This window comes from Ambystoma mexicanum, chromosome 6q (genome assembly GCF_040938575.1).
Source record: "Ambystoma mexicanum isolate Mex_15411 chromosome 6q, UKY_AmexF1_1, whole genome shotgun sequence".
NCBI lineage: Eukaryota > Metazoa > Chordata > Amphibia > Caudata > Ambystomatidae > Ambystoma > Ambystoma mexicanum.
Window position 1 is genome coordinate 457574443 of NC_090937.1, and position 19241 is coordinate 457593683.

Below are 19241 nucleotides of genomic sequence, written 5' to 3' on the forward strand. Positions count from 1 at the left end.
CTGGAGTATTCTATATTGGATTTAGCTGCCTTCTCCCACTGGAAAGCATCATTCGGCACTACTTCCTGAATTCATATTTCCACTCAAGAGACTCTTCTAATCAACCTATGACTCCCATCTGCAGACAAGAACGCTCCGTCCAGCCATCTCCAACAGGTTTTTTGCTCCTTGATGGTTTCCCGAGGGCGCTGCCCGAGGGATACACAGAGCCTAGATTATTCTGGTCTTGGAGTGGCCTGCGGTACTCTCTCATAATCTTTACTACTTCTCTGCTGCAATCCACAAACAGCCAATACCCTGTGTTGCTAATAACCAAGGTGTCTCCTTCGGCTCCTGTGGGATCACCAAGGAAATCTCTGCATATCTACCAGTTTCGAGGACTATCTTCCAGAAGACCTCTACTCAGATCATGAAGGGTACCAGGGACCCATGTATCAAAGGGGATCACTGTCTCATGACTCCTACCAGCCATTTGACTCCTTCAGGGTTTCAGCCTGGTTCCTGCTCCGGCTACACCATTTGCACCCCCCCCCGCCCTGCCCCAAGGGATATGTCACTGGAAATCCTGACCACCCTGCATACTTTGAAAGATTCAACAGCGGCTGCCTGCTTCTCCTGTACCTGGCCCAGTCAGAAGTCCTCCAAGGCCAGTCAGAAGTCCTCCAAGGACACTTAGGCGTCAGACAACACTGCCCCATAGGGCGCCAGTCGCCCCTGGACCTGGGCTTGGGGGCTTGCCCCCTGTGGCAAAGGAGACAGATCGCACAGACACTGACACCAATACCACCGCGACTCACACTGACGAGTATGAGGATTATGTTCCTGCTGATGGGGAACCGACAGATATTGACAAGCCCACCAGGGCTTCACCACCAGATGAGATTGGATCCTTCCACTCCATCATCTCTAAGGCGGCTAAGCTCTTCGATCTGGTGCCGGAAGAGTAAAAGAAGGAAGGCTTCCTTTTTCAACACAGGGAAACCTCAAGGAAGACCATGTGTCAGTCCCGCTTTTAGACAATGTTTGGGAAGACTGATTGGCTTTCATGAAGGCTCCGAATACCATGCCTTTGAAGCGTGACAGGCAGGAGTAGTAGTACCAGGTCCTGGTTTCGGCACCCAGGTGTCTCAGCCTTCTCCAGAGTCAGTTGTCGGGTGCTGCCAGGAAGCAATCATCCAGCCCCTCGTCATCATCCGTGGTGCCTCCTGACCAGGAGGGCAAAAAGCTGGATGAGGCTGGCAAGCGCATCATTTACACCACAGCCTCCACCATCAAGGCCGCCAGCGCCCTTGCCATCCTGTCTCGATACGACAGGGAGCTTTTTTACAAGCTCGGGCCCATCCTGGATTTCCTCCCTGATAACAAGAAGGCTGAAGCCTTGGCCCTTTTGAAGGAAGGAGAGGTGGCGTTGGATCATGTCATTGCAGTCACGCTCAACATAGCGGACTCAAGTTTCCGCTAGATGGGTAACGGTGTGGCCCTCTGGCGCCAGTGTTGGCCGAAGGCCACACATTTCTGCACAGACGTGCAGACCAAGGTTGTGGACATGCTCTTTGATGGGGACAACCTGTTTGGGATGGCGGTAGATGACACTCGCCAGGCCATCAAGACCGACACAGAGACGGCATGCTCTCTGGGGAGTCTGCAGCAGGATATGTCAGGATATTCAGGCCTTTGGCCTCCCTGCCCCACATTTTCAGCATGGGACAAGACGACACACTCAAGCTTAGCACAGTCTCTGGCTTTTCTGGCACGAGGGTGCAGTTAAAAAATTAGCATCCATCTCTTTGCCTCTCAAAGTCTCTTATTTCAGGGGGCCTGATGCGACAAAAAACCAATAAGTTCCTTTCCTCTTATGATTTCACACGTACTCAATTTCTCAGATGATTCACTATTCACCTCCCCTCAACCGGGGTCAGATCCCCTTTAATGCAATGCTTGTTTGACTTTCACGTATTAGATCTGTTTCAACACAATGTTCAATCAGTCTCCCTCTGGCGGGCTCGGACCAATTTTAATTCACTTTAACATAAACTTGCTTTAACACAAAGTTTTCAATTGATCTCCCTCGTTTGGGCTTGGACCAACGTTATCTACTTTGTCATCAGCTTTCTTTACTGTATCAACATCAAAGACTTGATTGTGCACAGAGATTTTGCGTGACCCATTGCAGAACCACTTCAATTCACAATCCTTTGCCACTCTTTCGCTTTTGCCACCTCTCAGTTTGATACCGCACAGAGACCTTTGAGTGAGCATGCATCTGTCCCGCACTCAGACATCATAATGGGACATAGGTCGAGCTCCACGCTTCCTCTTCTGTCACAATGGTTTGAGGTGAAGCCTGGCCCATGTGACTGCCTACACACATGTAGAGAACTCGCCATTACCTGCAACCACTGACGAGCTGATGTAGCCAGAAGATTAGTTATCCATTTCAACTTCTTCTATTTATCCTTTAACCTTTTGAAATTTGGAAAAATGCCATCACGCAGTTGTGGATGACTTTACAATGGTGGGGAGGGGCTGGGTGGGGCACACAGGACGACAGACAAAGCTTCTTGGCGAAAAGTTGGACACATCTTTTTTACAGTCCCATTGTGAGGATCTCTTTGCCTTCCTGGTGGGAGCTTTCCAGTGAAGTCTAGGCAAAGATGAAGGCGTGCTGTGCAACTATGCCAACGGTGAAGTGTATTATATAATTTGTTTGTGTTTTATTGTTACATTTACTAATTGATGTATGTTTTACATCAATTTACACGAGTGGCAACTACTCCCTCACGTTGTAGACCACATCTTCTCTCAATGGGGTTACCCTACTCTAGACTTGTTCGCTACAAGAGAAAACAAGCAATGCCCAGACTTCGCGTCCAGGTTCGCCCAACCAGACTCCAAGGGGGAACGCCCTATGGATGAGCTGGTTGGGGAAATTTGCTTACGCTTTTCCCCCTGACACCATTGATCGGCAGAATAGTGCGCAAAATACACAGAGAACGGATGACGCTCATCGTAGTTGCTCCTATGTGGCCGAGACAACCGTGGTACCCACATCTGCACAAACTGGCAATGTGCGATTCCCATTAAGCTCCCGTACCAGGTCAACCTGTTAACCCAATGTTAGGCAGAAACCTGTGCAGTTCCCTCTGGGGACCACTGCAAAAGATTTAGGACCACAGGTGGTTGGCAGTAAACCCAATTGGTAGCAGTCTGTACCACCCAGATTTACCTGGTAGCTGTGGCTGAGGAGTCAGACTTCTCTCAAGAAGAGTTAGGCAGTATACAGAGTATTCAAAATAGGTCAAAAAGTACACAGTAGAACAAGCAAACACTGACCAGAGCTTGGTGTAAAAGAGATATAATTATTTATTTTAAAACACATCTAGTTAAACACACTGGCACTAATATCAAGCAGTTCAAAAACACGGTCACTAAAAGATATACACTCCCTTCAACGATTATTAGACAAGTCTTAAGTAAAGCAATACTTATTTTCAGACAGTGGTGAGCGCTTAACGAAGATGGCACTCTAATCAATCGGTTTACGAGGGAGAGAAAGGCAGAGCAAAGATAGAAACAGATCCCAACACGTTCGGAAGAACACAGTAGGAGAAAAGGGCAGGTTAAAACCGTAAAGTCAAAGTTAACAAGGCCGGACCCACTTTAAGAGGCTCCGGTCGAAATGTGTCCAAGGTCACACGGTTGAAAGTGCCCAAAAGTCTTGCAAAAGGTTCAGAAAGAGTTGGACCAAAAGAAAGGGACCAGTTAGATGGTCAAGGCGGCCAGCCCAGTCCAGAAGGTTAAGGGGTTATTGTTACCTTGTACCAATCTTTAGAAAGGGAGGCCTGGCGGACACGGTACCTTATAATGGTGAGAACGCTCCAGCCGGGGGCAGTTGTTCCTGGCAGCCGGTGCAAGTCGGTGCTTCGTCCGGGGGAAGAGAGAATCTTGTCGTGGAGGAAAACATGAGTCTGTTGCACTGCCAGGGAAGAAACCAGCCGCGGAGTTCTCAATTAAAAGGAGTGGTCCTTTTATTCGCGGTCCAGTGGTAAGTGGCTATCCGGTTGCCCGGGTGCTTGGCACGGGCAATTCAACCACGAGACGTCCTGGGATGCGAGAAAAGATGGTAAACTGGTTGTGCCCACCAGTCAAGGGAAGAAGACTCTCCAGCAGGGAGATCTCCCCTGTCGTTGGGAAGTGGTGAGTCTGTTCAGCAGGGCTCCACCGGTGGTGTCGTCGTAGCAGGTCGGCTCAGATTCTCCCTCGTCGGATTTTCAGGACCTGTGGTGACTTCTGAAGTTCCAGTCCCAAAAGCCCTGCTTTTATGCAAGAAACCCCCATTCATTCAGCCTAGCTGTCAATCAAACATGCTAAGTGGTGAGCCGGCCGGCTCACCACTTGGGCCAATCACACAAGAGTGCGACTTGAGTTGTCAAGGCAACTCAGTCCACGGTGCCTAAACCCCCTCCCAGACCCCCTGTGGTATCCAGACAGAGTGGCACCACTTTGGAGGGCTTCTGTGTAGAAGCCCGCCAAAAGTGGAACAAAGGGCTCGACCTTTGGTTTGGAGTTACAGAGGCGAACGCAAACGCTATTTTAACACAGAGTTTTGGCAGAAAATACCAACCAGTGAATTAATATTAAATAAACCGGCGGTATGTTAGAGGCTATGTTAAAAAAGTATTAGCCTCGAACAATGGGAAAATCCCATAGAGATATATTCTCGGTTGAATATAAAAAGTAGTATCCACTGCCACCAGCCAAGACTCGACGAGGGGGGACGGGACAGTGCCCCCTCGAACAGACCCAGGGGCAATCGAATTGCCCCTACTAGTACGTCCACAATATGATGGTTTGTACTGGTTCTGTTAGTAATTTGGGACTAGTAAAGCCAATGGTGACTTTACATGCCCTGGGAGACAGTAGTCAGTCCCAGGGTATGGAGTCTATGGTGGGGGGTCACTATGACACCCCTGTGTTACTGCACGGAAGGTGCGGTGTAACACACATAGAACAAACACATGAGACCCTATGGAGTAAAAGACCCCATAGCCCATAAAACACATTAACATTCAAAGGAAAACACATTAACATTCAAAGGAGCACCACAAATCATGTCCAAGAGTGGGAGAAAGAGTCTCGCTCTTGGCATGAGAAAAAAACAAACTCCAGAAATCCAGCAAAGCTGCTGGGGGACTCACTAGGTTAGGAAATTCAGCCTAAACAGAGAATTCTCCCTAACACCCAACACAGGGGGACAACGGTACACCCACAACCACACTCCATGAACTTGGCAGCATGGCTCCTGAGGTCATAGTTCGGGCACCCTAATCTTCCACAGCGGTGTATGGATATCCTCAAGGAGGCACAGAAAACAAACACTAGACACTGCTATTTTGACAAGTGGAGAAGATGTGTCATTTGGTGCCAGTCAAAACCCACTTGTTGGATTCGGGGTTAGTCTTTAACTCTATAAAGGTTACCGAGAAGCTTCATCAGCTTACACCACATCTCAAAATAAAGTCTTGTGGTGGAAAGTGCCAGTCATTAAAGCATTTATGGAGGGAGTAAAGAGACTCCACCGTACAATTTCTAATCCCCCGTCTGGCTGGGATCTCAATGTAGTACTAGCAAAGCTCATGGGACCCCCGTTTGAGCTTCTGCACCAAGCTAGTCTTAAACACATTACCTACAAGACTGCCTTCTTAGTGGCTATTACTTCCATAAGAAGAGCCTGCAAACTCCAAGCATTGTCAGTGCAGGACCCCTTCTTTATTATCTATAAAGACAAATTGGTTTTACGAACTCATCCTAGGTTTTGACCGAAATTAATTTCCAAATTCTATGTGAACCAATCCATTGAGCTTCCAGCCTTCTCCCAGAAGCCAACTAGCTCAGCTGAGGATAAACCCCACACACTATATGTGAGGAGGGCGGTTCTCTACTATGTAGATAAAACCAAACCGCTTAGGAAGACGGATCAACTGTTTGGAGAATGCATTTCAAAAAACGCTATCTCCAGATGGATAGTCAAATGTATACAATTATGCTATTCGTTATCACACAAGACACTTCCTTTTTTCACCCAGAGCCCACTCCGCACGGAGCACTGGGGCTACTTTAGCCTTTATTGCAAATGTCCCCCCAGATAGCATTTGAAAGGCGGCTACTTGGCGCTCAGTACATACCTTCACTCAGCACTACTGCATTGACAGACATTCCAAGACAGATTACACAGTTGTGACAAGCAGTTCTAAAACATCTATTTGCTGCTGCTCCTTCTCACAACCCACCACCCTCTCATAACACTGCTCGCTAATCTATGCATAGCATGTGATTTAAGCAGATTCTACAAGCCTCAGAAGGGATACATTACTCACCGTAATCATATTTCTGATGCTTGTATCTGCTTAGATTCACATGCGCCCACCCTTCGTCCCCGGAGAGAAGGTGCATTGATGTTAGATGAGCTTTCTATATATATATATCTGCTTGGATACAACTGTACTCACACGAAACTTCGTGTCAGAACAAAACAATCGGAGGGAACTCGACGTGCGAGGGATCATGGGCACAATGGACGTCACACTAGGGATAGTATTACTGGCACGCCCTGTTGACGTCCCTTTTTTCGATTTTTGAAAACAACTGCAATACTGCGCAGCTTCCACTAGATGTCGGCCTATGCACAGCATGTGAATCTAAGCAGATACAAGAATCAGAAATACGATTACGGAGAGTAATGTATCCCATATCTGTTCACTTTTTGGAAAAGCAAAACAGTGGCCAATTCAGTGAGATGGTGGCTGAAGGAAGAGAGGTCCAGAGGATTCTTTGACAAAAACAATGGATGCCAGCTTGCTGGGTTGGGGAGCTACCTTGGAACAGGAGCGTTGGCCTGCTTGGGAAGCCTCTCACTCATCGAATCGGAGGTAACTGGTGACCATCGGCTAAGCTCTTCAGGGTTTTGCTACCCAGATACTCAGACGCAGGGGTCATGTTTACACGCAAAATATTGTTGAAAAGTGCTAGATCAACATGCATGGGGGAGACCCTTTTCCACTCCCTGGTGGACCTGGCACAATCAATATGCAAATGGGCAGAATCACATCTAGATGCCTTGACAGGACAATGTCCCAGTAGATTCTTGAGTTGTTCCTCCAGATATGTAGTCTGTGAGGACACCGATGGATAGTTATAATGGCATTGTAGGACAAACCCAGTTGGACAGGTTTTTCTCCACGGACAGAGCGCCTTCAGCATTGGGGTGGGAGTTTGTCTTCTGCATGGCCTAAGAAGTTATTGTATCTTTTCCCCCCATTTCCCATGAACCTGCAAGTGCTAGCAAAAGTGCGAAGGGAGGAAGCCCAGGATCTTGTGGTCGTACCATTATGGAAGAGGAAATCATGGGTTCCCCTGGTGGTACAGATGGCAGCCAGTCCTCCTTGGCTCCTCACCATGCTTCCGCCCCTCTGCAGTGGCCCAGCCTATCTCTGAATTCCCTCAGAAATCTTCATCTGTTCATCTGGAGGCTGAACGGAAGGGGTTAATTGCCATTGGATATTCCCCAGAGGTGGCAAGGTTGCTTCAGTGTGCCTGCAATCTGTCCACACTCAGTCTCCAATGGGCACTGGGGGTTCTTTTCCAAAATGGTGTGTAGAGTTTCACCTGGCTACTTTGTCATGTGACCTAAGGATTTTGGGTTTCTTTTGCAATGGATTTTGGTTGGGTTTAGTGGCTTCATCGCTGCTTGCCGCTATTGGATAGGTCTAGGAACCTTTGGAGGGCATTGGTCCATTGAAGCCTTATGATTCCAGATTGTTTCAATCTCTCTTAAAGGGTTGCCCGCCCATGAGGCCAGGTTTGCCGGCATGGAACCTGCCAACAGTAATAGAATGTTTGGGGGGGGAGCTTTGAACCTCTGTGTCTCTGAAACTGCTTATGTTAAAGTTGTTGTTTCTGTTAGCAGTAACATCAGACTGCAGGTTGGGGGAACTGGGAGCTATGTCCTGTTGGACTGAGCAACCTGGGCTACTTCTCGGGCCCCTTCAGTCCTTTCACCCTAAGGTTAATCTGTTATCTCACTCCTCTCAAGAACTGGTTGTTCCCTCATTTTCTGAAGCAGATGGCACTACTCAGCACCTGCTGGATGTGGGTCGGGCAGTTCTCATTTACTTGCAAAGTTTTGAGTGGTTCCGCTCTTGCGACTCTGTTAGTGGCATTCTGCCTGGCCGTGTTGGGGTTAGGCTGTTGGCAGCAAACATCAGCTGGTGAGTCCGGGAGATTATTATGTTGGCATATGATGGTCAAGTGGTTCCTTTGCCTCAGGTACCTCCGGGTAGGTCCACTAGAGAGGTGGCTGCCTCTTGAGCTGAATTCAAGAAATCTGCAGGGTGGCAACCTGGGTGTCCTCTTCCACCTTTGTACATCACTACAGTTTATCGCTCAGCAAGGAGCCTGGGGATTACTTCTGTACTCCTATCCCACAGAGTGCTCACTCATGAAGCTAATGAGTGAATTGTGTCTCATAACAAAGTCGTGTTTGCAGTTATCTGGTGTGGTGGTAATGTGTAGTTTCATATTTTGCTGGGTACATCCTCATCAGTGATTGACTGGGACCAGAAAGATAGGATAAGGAGGAAATGCCCTGATGGCTTATCAGCAATCTTCATTACTCCAGGTCTTCGTCGTCCAGTCTACTTCCATCCTGCCCTCTCTGGCATCTGGACTGAACTACATGAGGGGCTTGGTATGTTCAGGAAGTGTGTCAGGAGAGGCAGTGTTATATGGATCTGCCCCAAAGGGAACGGGACCTACATATGGGAAAGGCTAAATGTGTTTGGCTATGGAAAGGGTTTACCCCGGGCCTGCAGCCCTCATCAGTGAATGATTGGTACAAGGAAGACCTGGACTTCGAATAATGAAGGTTACCTGTAAGTAATAGTATTTATGGCTTGGCACAGAGTCTGGGGATTCTACAGACCAACACAGACTGTGCTGTGTAACCAGTCCCTGAGAGCTCCTTACAAAGCATGTGAGTTGAGAGATATGCAGTCTTGACTGATTGTCAAGACTTCACTGGGACAATGTGACAGGCACTTACCTCGCGGGGACCCCCCTTTCTTTCCACCCTCACCCCAGAAACTAATGTCATGAAGCTTGGGGCTTCAGCAAAACCACAGCCTGTGCCACAATCGTGTTTCTAAACCACAACCAAACTTTGGAGCCCAGCAGGTGCCCAAAAAGGAAGCGCCAATCAGAAGTTAATGTATAGATTAACATGCACATTAAGAAGAGTACTGCCCACAGTGAACTGACTACAAATCTGGAAAACCCAAGAGATGTAGTTGAAACTATAAAGGGAGTTCCAGCCCTTACCTTGGGTGTTCTCTTCCCTTTCAGAATGAGTGCAATGACAGTACAGAACAGTATACCCGGGCTTGCTAGTTCGCTGCCTGCACATGAGAAGAGTAGTAGTAGTCAGAGTTTGCCCCTACCTAGCGATACGCAAGGTTGACAAAAGATTGCAGACTTAAAATGTTGTTTTCCATGAGTAAGTAATAAAGAAGTAAAGCAGTAATCGTGGTCCTGCTGCCTTTTTCACCCTAAGCTTTTCCCCAGTCTGGATATAGAAGGAAGGAATTTGGAGATTTTTTTTTTACTTAGCAGCGGTCAACCTCTGGCTGTCTGGGAGTGAATTCCGCTGCTCGGGGCCTAGGAAGTTGATCAGACTGCCTGCACTGCAGAGTTTCTTTTGATCAGGCTAGTAGATGTAGTTTGGGTGAACCTGTGGGCTAGGGATTGCCATCCTGCCCCTGAGGCAGGCACTGAAAGAAGTACATTTGGGATCCCTGCCAACCCTCCACGCCATCCCTATCTTTATATGTAGCACAAGTCATACTAAATGGAAATCTCTTTGGCGGCATGGGAAGTGTCATAATAGTGGTGAAGGCATAGAGAGTCTGGAAGAAAAGTCTAACCGCTCCCGGACAGTCGGAGAAGCCTTGTTTGCAGAGAGAAAAAGATTTGCAAGCACTGATCAAGGAAAGATCTGCCGGCTCGGTGAGGTTCAAAATCAAATTAACAATGATACCTCACAAAGATGTTGGGTATAGGAGGCGGTGGCACTCATGGGATGTTGAAGAATGCGCTGCTGCTGCTCTAATGCTTCCAAGATGACCAACACCTATATTTTGATCTGAACTAGCGAATCCTCCGGCAGTATGTTGGCCAACACAGGGCAGCTTACAAATCTGTATTTCATTTAGGCCGTATCCGTTCACAAGCCACGCTCAGCCCACTCACATAACTAAACCCAGTTAGACAGTTACCGGACTCTGCTCCACATCCGCTTTTCTATAAAAAGGGGAATGTAGCAAAGGAGAAGTGCGAGAGTTAGGTGTCATAGTAAGGAAGAGTCGGTGCAGTATGGAGTTTGTCGTGAGGCAAAAAAAGTGAAGGAGAGGAGCGAGCGGGTGAGAAGAGGAGTAGGGGGATAAGAACACAGATAGGAGGAGGAGAATTGAAGGCAGGCGGTGGAGAGGGGGAGCGGACGAGGTAAAAGCTGACAGACGAGCAAGGGATTTAGTGGAAGCAAAAGCCTGTGAGATACAATTAAAAAGGTTCCAAACTTGATGATGAAGGCACTGTGAACCTTTACATGACCTTGAGACTTCTGTTGCTCACTCAGCTGTGATTATACCGTTTGATACAGGCTCCATCTAGCAAGCTCACTCTCGCCCTCTCTGTTTCCTACTCTTTTCTCTTATCGTTTGGTTGAGGAAAAATGATCACTCTCGGCTCTGATGGATTGGTAAACATTTTATTAGTAGAAAGCAGCGACTGCACAAACCCAACAACAACACGAAACACCCAAAATCTGAATTACCTTCCCCACCGATCTCCGTGGCTTTATACTCAACAGGACACATGCTTTCCAATGGAAGGGGTGCTCTCAACAGGTCAAGGTTGCATACGAAATTGATCCTGCTAGCAAAGAACAGAGCCTCATTATATCAGCCTTTGACACCAGCTGCGCTCTTTCATGCAAGCCAGTGTTATCAATGAGGTAACCCTGTCGTAACTCAGACTAGGTAACATACTCCTTAAAGATTCCCGTACACTTTGAAACAATCAAGAGCGTTAGCAATATGACGACTTCCCCCAAGTGCTGCTTTTCAAATTGAGAGGCTAGACCCCCGTTTGCACATATCAAAATGGAAACACATCAGAAGTAAGAGATGGGAAAGCAAACATTCCAACACTGAAGGCGTGTGTTGTGAAGGCATCATGAAGTAGACTCCTACAACTGAATAAAGGTTGGCCTAGAAACTTTTATTAAATCATAAAGAGGTTTGGAGGGAGACCACCAGGGTGTGCAGGCGTGATGACAGCTTAAGCCGTCGTCTCCCACTCCAGGCAAAAAGAAAAGGCGGAGTGTTGAGTGGTTTTCAACTTCTACAGCATTATGAACAAATAAAAGCAACCCTGAACCATCGGTGTAAGCCGTGGCCAAATATCAAAGACTTTTAAGCCTGCAATCACAGTGAACATCGGAATCAAAAAGCTGAAAGAGCGGTCCCCAAAATTAAGAACGAAACAGGCGCAGAGCTATTTGACTCTAGCAAAACTACGACGTGCTTTTCCATATTCTGTTCCACTTTGTATACAACTGAAGAGGTGGGTACAGAAGATAGCATTATGCGATATCGTTCAAAGTTCCCCCGTGCACCGATAGCACAAGGTAACCTGGACCTGTTGAACAGCCCAATCACAGCCGAGGAAATTCAGGCAGAGATTTCTAAGATGAAAGCAGGCTCAGCGCCAGGTCAGGATGGGTTCACACAGCCTTTTATAAGGCCTATGTTAACCAACTAACTCAATTTCTGTTAAAACTCTTCAACGCAATCATGGAAACTAGCCAAGCCACCCAGTCATTCACTGAGTCCCGCATCATAGTAATACTGAAAGAAGGTAAAGACACTGCAGAATGTGTGTCATACCGGCCAATATCTCTCATAAATGTTGATGAGAAAATCTATGCAAGCATCCTCGCCAATCGCTTGGCCGAAATCCTGCTCCAATTAATCCATACTGACCAAGTGTGTTATGTTAGAGGCAGACAAGGTGCAGACAATGTCTGCAAAACGCTTGACCGTATCGCTGCAATAGATGAGAGATGAGTGCCCCACCCTGATGTCTGTAGATGTCGCAAAGGCATTCGACAGGGTCGAATGGCCTTTTCTACACAGGGTCACGAGGTGGGCGTGCCTGGGTCATCACTGGGTGTCAGGAGCCTTGGCATTACACAAAAACGCTAGAGCGTTGCGTCGGAATCCTTTAACCTAACGTGAGGTACCCGGCAAGGCTGTCCTTTGTCGCCCCTCTTGTATGCCTTGGTGGTAGAGCCGTTGGCACAGGCTATCAGAATAAATGCACAGATACACGGGGGTAATACGGGGAGGTGGAGAGCACAAGTGTTAAGGAAAGCGTCTCTTGGGCGCGGAGTACCTGAACTTCCGGTAGTTGATCGTGGTGAGGTCGCCAGGCTGTCCGTCTGATGGCTGCAGAAGGTGTAGCGCGAGAAACCGGTGCAGCCCTCTCCCTGGTATCAACAGGGCTAGGGATGGACCAGCTCCCAACGCCACAAGTGTGCACCTCCCTAATTCTCGCGGCATCGGGGCTGTGCAAGCACAGTCAGGGAGGCCGGTGCTTGCGGACTGTACGCTGAAAAACTACTTCTGTGATGACTCCATAAGTAGGCTGATGATAAAAGGCTAATGTCCACAAAAGAAGTAGCAAGGTTCCAGGGAATGGCTGTGGGCCAATGGTAGAGCTGGGAAGATAGTCCAAGGCAGTAGCTGCAAGGCTCAAGGGAGGCAGCAGGCAAGTTGGCTGGTTAGAGGAGAAAGTCCACAGCAGAAAGAGGCTTGGCTTCAGGAAGGCACCAGCAGGCAAAAGGCTGAACAGAAGCAAGGCTGAGAGGGAAGGAGGTGAAGGAGATGACCAAGGCAGCCTATGGGAGAACCAAGGGAAGGAAGGACCAAACCCCAAGGAAACTGAAGGGAAACTAGAGGAACAGGAAACCAACAAGGAAAATGGAAGGCAGCGGAAGGCTGCGGGAGCGAAGAACGCGATCCGAGAACAAACCGCGTTGAGACGCGGAGAGTCTAAAGACTCCGTCCCTTAAATAGGGCCGGCAGCACCCAGGAGGCTTGGAACGCAAACCGTGCTGTCCCCGGGTGCTACCGTGCCCAGAACGAGGCTTGGGAAGCAAGCTTGTGGCTTCCCAAGCGTCTTGTGGACCGCGCATGCGCGAAGGACAAAACGCGGCCTTCCGCGCATGCGCGAATCCCGAGACACGGAAAACCCGGAAACGCCGAGTGCCGCAGAAGACCGCGGTCCCCCCAGCCGGTATCGGGGATAGCAGCGCCAGGATGGGGCGCGCCGGGACCCATAGGTGCGCCCCCTACCCCAGGTATGTGAAGAGGAGCGCCCCCTACGACAGGTAAGTGATGTGGTAACAAGTTGGCGTTATTGGCTGACGACATTTTTGCCTATATTACCCAATAATTGGAGTCAATACCTGCCCTTTTTGCTACATTGGGGGAATACGGAAAGCTGTCAGGATTCCAAGCAAATTTGACCAAAACTGTGGCGTTACCGCTTCAAACAATCTCTGCCCTCCCAATGACTTTGGTTAACGAATGGGGATTTCAGCAATAGACAGAAGAATTGATTACGAAAGACTTAGCAAAGCTGTTCAAGGCAAATTATATACCCTTGTGGAAAAATATTAAATCAGACCTAGAGAGATGGTCCAAAATGGCGTTATCCCGGACAGCCAAGTTTACCTTCATTAAAATGAACATACTTCCCAGATTCTTATTTCTTTTTCAGTGTCTTCCAGTGATCGTCTGATTTATTACAGGTACAGGTTAAGCGATCCCTCCTAACATGTTTGTGGGCATACTCGAAGCCTCGTATTTCATACATAAACTCAATCACGCCGAAGGATAAGGGGGGGGCATGGGTTTTCCCGATCTCTTTGATTACTATAGAGCCTCCCAATTTCGCATCCTGTCAGACCATTTGTGGGAAATTGTAGAGAAACAATGGATCAGTCTGGAAAACGAGCTATTCACACCTGTAACCCTAGGCGAATGGTTGTGGGTCCCATATCGGACTATGCCGTGCAGGATTCGTGAACACCCAGTCTCAGCAGTACTATCGTCCCTTTGGCGCCCTATGCGAACAATGAATGGAGTCACATCTTGGCTATCTTCTCTCAGCTGTATCTGGGCTCCCCCCATAAGGGATCGGTTAATATGGGTACACCACTTCCAGCCTCAATACGAAGGAGGATTAGTGAGAGCAGGGCAAATGTGGAAGGAAGGTACCTACATGTCAAAGGAGGAATTGGAGACCGCACAGCAGGCCACCATGAGAGCACCTCTCCACTATCTGCAGTTGAGAAGTGTACTGCGAGATCCATGCTGGGGGGGACTCTCTCCAAAGGCCACTCACAGCCATTGAGAGCGCTTTGAGTGAGCGACAGGGCACGAGGGGGTTAATAGCTCAATTGTATAGTACATTGCTCTTCAGGGGTCACCTGACGTAACCAAGCACCCAAGTTAAGTGGGAGGATGAGCTAGAGTTGCAACTAGTTAGACGCATGGACAGTAATATATAGAGTAGTTTGGAAGACATCTCTTTCCATGCAGTATAAGATGCATAGTGGTTGGTTATTGATGAGATGGCTTCTAACACCACAATGTTTATCGGAGAAGTTCCCGGGGGTCCCGCCATACTGTTGGAGGGGTTGCAGGGAGGTGTGTGATTACTGGCATCAGTGGTGGGGTTGTGTTAATGTACAGACCTATTGGAAGGAGACTTTGGGCTGGATACTGGCCATCAACGGTATTCACAGGCAATTATTCCCTCTATTGGTTTTGTTTGGGATAGAATCGGAGGCTGAGGGAACAGATACCATTCTTTCACACGTGCCCAGAAATCTGTTGTTGGCAGCTAGAGTGTGTTTAACTGTTAAATGGAAAAGCAGCACGCTGCCAACGAGAGGAGAGTGGCTCATGAAAACGCACACTATATATCAGATGGAGAGTAGGATGGCAGCCCTCTTGGAATCCCACTCTCATATAGAGAAGGTATGGCTTCCCTTTTTAGATATTATGCCGAGCACAAAGCAGTGCAAAATGAAGTGGGGCAGAGGTAAAAGAGAGGGTACCCAAAGGGATTACTAAAAGTGAGGTGAGATACTTACACTTCAGACTCAGTTGGGGTGGCAGAATGAGTCGAAGTATCAAAATGGACCATGCAGTTAATTTCCTTGTAATGTTGGTAGAAGTATTGCTTACATGGGTACTTCACGAAGGAGAGGGGACTTTATGATGACTTTGATGGGGAAACGTCTGTTTGGGTTATACGATCCATTGTCCCGGAGAAGTGAACTTGTGCATGGTGGCATTTGTTTAATAATTGTGAAACCAATCAAATACTGTTTAAAAGAAAGAAGAGGCTTGGAAAAAAGGCCCTACTTGCCCTATGCTAAGGTGGTATTTCCCTACCTAAATAAAATTAATGATGGTCTGTGTCAGGAAGTCCAAAGCAAATGTCTGTCTGTGTCCAAAACCTATTCTTGTTCTCACATCTTATTGTATACAATGGGCCTCATTATAAGTCTGCCAGTCCGGTAACTACGATACCGGTGCGCTTGCCGGTACCATAGTTACCGGACCGGCAAACTATGAGTTCTGCTCGCAGGTGCTTTCCCGCCCGCCAGGTCTCACCTGACGGGCGTACCGGCACCCGCAAACAGAGCATGTCGGATGCACCGGCAACATTCTGAATCGTGCCAGTGCACCGACCTCCACATACCCATTGAGCCCCATAGGGGAATGGGAGCATTTCATTCCGGTGCCCGCGAATGGGCAATTACCGGGTTTGGCAGGGCCGGAATGACCCGGTAATAGCCCAATCGCGGGCGCCAGAAATTATCGCAGGTTTGGTGGCAGCCTGCCGGTTTTACGGGTAAGGCTACTGCCAAACTTATAATGAGGCCCAATGTATAGCTATGTCAACCTCAAATGAGAAGTTTTCACAATTAAAGTTCAGAGCTTCTTCCAGCTATTGGTTGGAAAAGGGGGTTTCCCTTCCCCCCCAAGGTTCAAGATAGTTCACGTTACAAGAGAGGGGTTCCCTTCCCTAAGCTTTAAAGTCTCTCACCTTTCGAAAACACAATTCCTTGGGATACTTCCAACTCTTCTGGCTTGGTTGCCTTTCATCCATTTTTCATAAGTTCAGTTATTTAATTTTAGATCACACAAATTTCCCTTCATTCAATCACAAGCTTGTGGGTGACTTAAGTGTCTTTTACTTAGGTAGGTGTACTCGGTCTAAGCGCAGTTGTCGGACCACACGATCCACCCATTCTCCAGCATGGGGTCTGGCATGGATTCACATGCTCATGAATATTCCCCGTCGTCAGGCTGGGAATCCTCGGTAAAGAAAAATCAATATCAGTTTCGTTTCTGATCTGTCTTTCGTAGTAGTAACCAATCACTGATTTCTGCGTCATACTGACCACAGCCAATGACTGCCATCTCCCTAAGCCCCGCCTCTGGCAGCCATCTTCAGATTGTTACCGCACGTTCAAGTGTTGGGATCCTCGTGCTATTGCTCTCGAGCTTTAGTGCGTTTTCGCGCTTTTTTCTTTGGAAAATTCTCTCTTTTTTCGGTCAAAAGAGCCTCAAGCTCCACCGTTTCTTTATCCGATCAACGGGGACCCATGTCGGATTCTTCTACGCCCCTCAAGGGTGAAGATTTCGTCGAGGCACGCTTTTGGAGGACTCCAGAAGTTTCTCAGGCCCATCTCGGACATGGCCCAGGAGAAGGGAAGCTCGACGCCCGGAAAGCTGTTCAGGGTCTGCCCTGGATGCCAGCTTCAGAATGTCTTCAAGGAGGATGAACACTCCCTTTGCCTCTACTGCCTGCATGAGGACAAGACGCGCATGGAGAAGGGCTGTGCGTTTTGCGGCAATATGTCGGAGCAGACCATGAAGGACCGCCATCTGTGTCTCGCCAACTGGCTGGAAGGGAAGAGCCCGTCGGGCGAGAAAAAGAAGTCCGAGCGGTCTTCTAAGACCTTTGAGGGCGCTGTTACGCTCACCTGATTCCCACGGGGGCGTCTATCTGGACTGGCCCGCTGTTGCTGCCACCAGAGTAACACGTAGAGCCGAGATGACAGACTGGACAGATCCACTGAGCTTCGTTTGTTGGACTCGTACGTATATCTTTCTGCAATGGAGAAAGGGAATTAACCTCCCGTAATCTGAGCGTTAACCCGCCTTCCCACTCCCCTTGTCTGCCCACTGAACACTCCTGAAGTTCCCTCTTAATCTCACCTGAAGATTTGGAAAGATGAGCTCTCCATCCTGCGTCGAGCACAGGGGCGCGTAGACGACCAGTTACTTCACTGGCGTGGAGGAATTGGTGAGTTCCAGTATTGACTCTAAGTCCAATTGTTCGTAAGAGTTCAAAAGTCTGATCTTCACTCTGCCAGATTCCTTGCAGGTTGCGGATTTAAACCACCAGAAGAGTTCCAAGTGGCAATTGGTAAGATCCTGGTAAGTCTATTGTGGTTCTCCCCTTTGGGGCTGGGGTACAGCGATGATGCAGAATTAACTGCGCCGACCCGAAATGAGGTGAGTTCCCCCATGTGGTAATCAGGTAAGTCTTTGGGGGTGATTTGTATTGTCCTGGTTTTCCCCTTAGGGGCCGGGGTGCGGCGGTGATGCGGAATTGACTGCGCCGACCCGAAATGAGGTGAGTTCCCCCATGTGGTAATCAGGTAAGTCTTTGGTGTTATGTTGTATTGTCTTTGTTTTTTCCCCTTAGGGGCCGGGGTGCGGCGGTGATGCGGAATTGACTGCGCCGACCCGAGATGAGGTGAGTACCCCCATGTGGTAATCAGGTAAGTCTTTGGGGGTGATTTGTATTGTCCTGGTTTTCCCCTTAGGGGCCGGGGTGCGGCGGTGATGCGGAATTGACTGCGCCGACCCGAGATGAGGCGAGTACCCGCCTGTGGTAATCGGGTAAGTCTTTGGGGGTGGTTTGTATTGCCCTTGCTCACCTATCTGTTCTTGTCTCCCCCAGGTGTTGAAGAATGGCCTGGAGATGCTGGATTTGCGAAGGAGCAAAGGAATGCAGCCTCGGTTGGTGAGTTCAGCGCGGGTCTGCGAGGTGCGTGGCAATGCACCCGAGAAGGCTTCTCTCTTCCAGATCGACGATGTGCTGGATCAAGGATTCAGGTAAGGGTTTTGTTCTGACCTCTTCTCCTTCTTCTTTTCTTGTTCCAGATGTTCCAGGACTGAAGCGGGCGTGGCTGAAGACTGGAGCTGCTGAAGACACGGTGAGCGTTAGGCTGCAGCAAGCAGAATAACGCAAAGCACGTGTGGCTGTCCGGGTGTGGCTTAAATAGCCTTGGAAGAAGTCCCAGGTAAGTATTCTTCCACAGCCCCACCCGAGAGGAAAGGAGTCCCTGAGGTAAAGTAGTCCCTTTAAGCCTCATTTGGCTTGTGGCTTCATGCAGCATGGTCTGCATCAGGTAGGTATGCAGCATGGTCTGCAACAGGTAAGATTTCTGTAATGAGCCTGGCGCCCATGGCGCCAGGACTGACTTTATTCTTATGAGCCTGGCGCCATAGGCGCCAGGACTGTAGCCAAAGAGCCCCTAACTGGGGTTTTTGGGCATGCTTCAAGTGGCATGATGCCTGCTTCTGGGGTTGCTGGGCCTGGTCTGGCTTTCCGGGGGCAGGCATCGTGACAGGCACCCTGGCGACGGGGGCCCAACAGAAGGCCAAGCACTGCGAGTCTGCTGGCACCGGGAGCGCCGAACGGTCGGGCTCTACGGGTGCCAGGCAGGGTGCATCCTCCCCGGCGCCATCAACCAGGAGCCAACGCTCTGGCTCGGGTAAGAGGAAGGCCGAGCACCCGGCGAAGCTCCTGGAGAGACCCCGGTCGAGCTCGAAGGCCCCATCAGAGGGGGAGCGAGGCGGTGGCCCTCCCCCCAAGGAGAAGGCGGTGAGCGCACCTAAGGTGGTGAAAGCCTTGATCCACCCGGCCAAGGCCTCTATCGAGACAGCCGCGGCGGCCCTGGCTCAGCCTGTGGAGGCTACACCAGTGGTGGCGACCTCGGGGCCCAGAGTCTCCCTGCCACCGCGGAGGGA

General features: G+C 49.1%; 1 protein-coding gene across 11 annotated transcripts in view; it reads left to right on the forward strand.

Moving 5' to 3' along the window:
* TBCK (TBC1 domain containing kinase) overlaps positions 1 to 19241 on the forward strand; it is a 2754978-nt gene that overhangs the window by 840701 nt on the left and 1895036 nt on the right. The window lies entirely within an intron of this gene.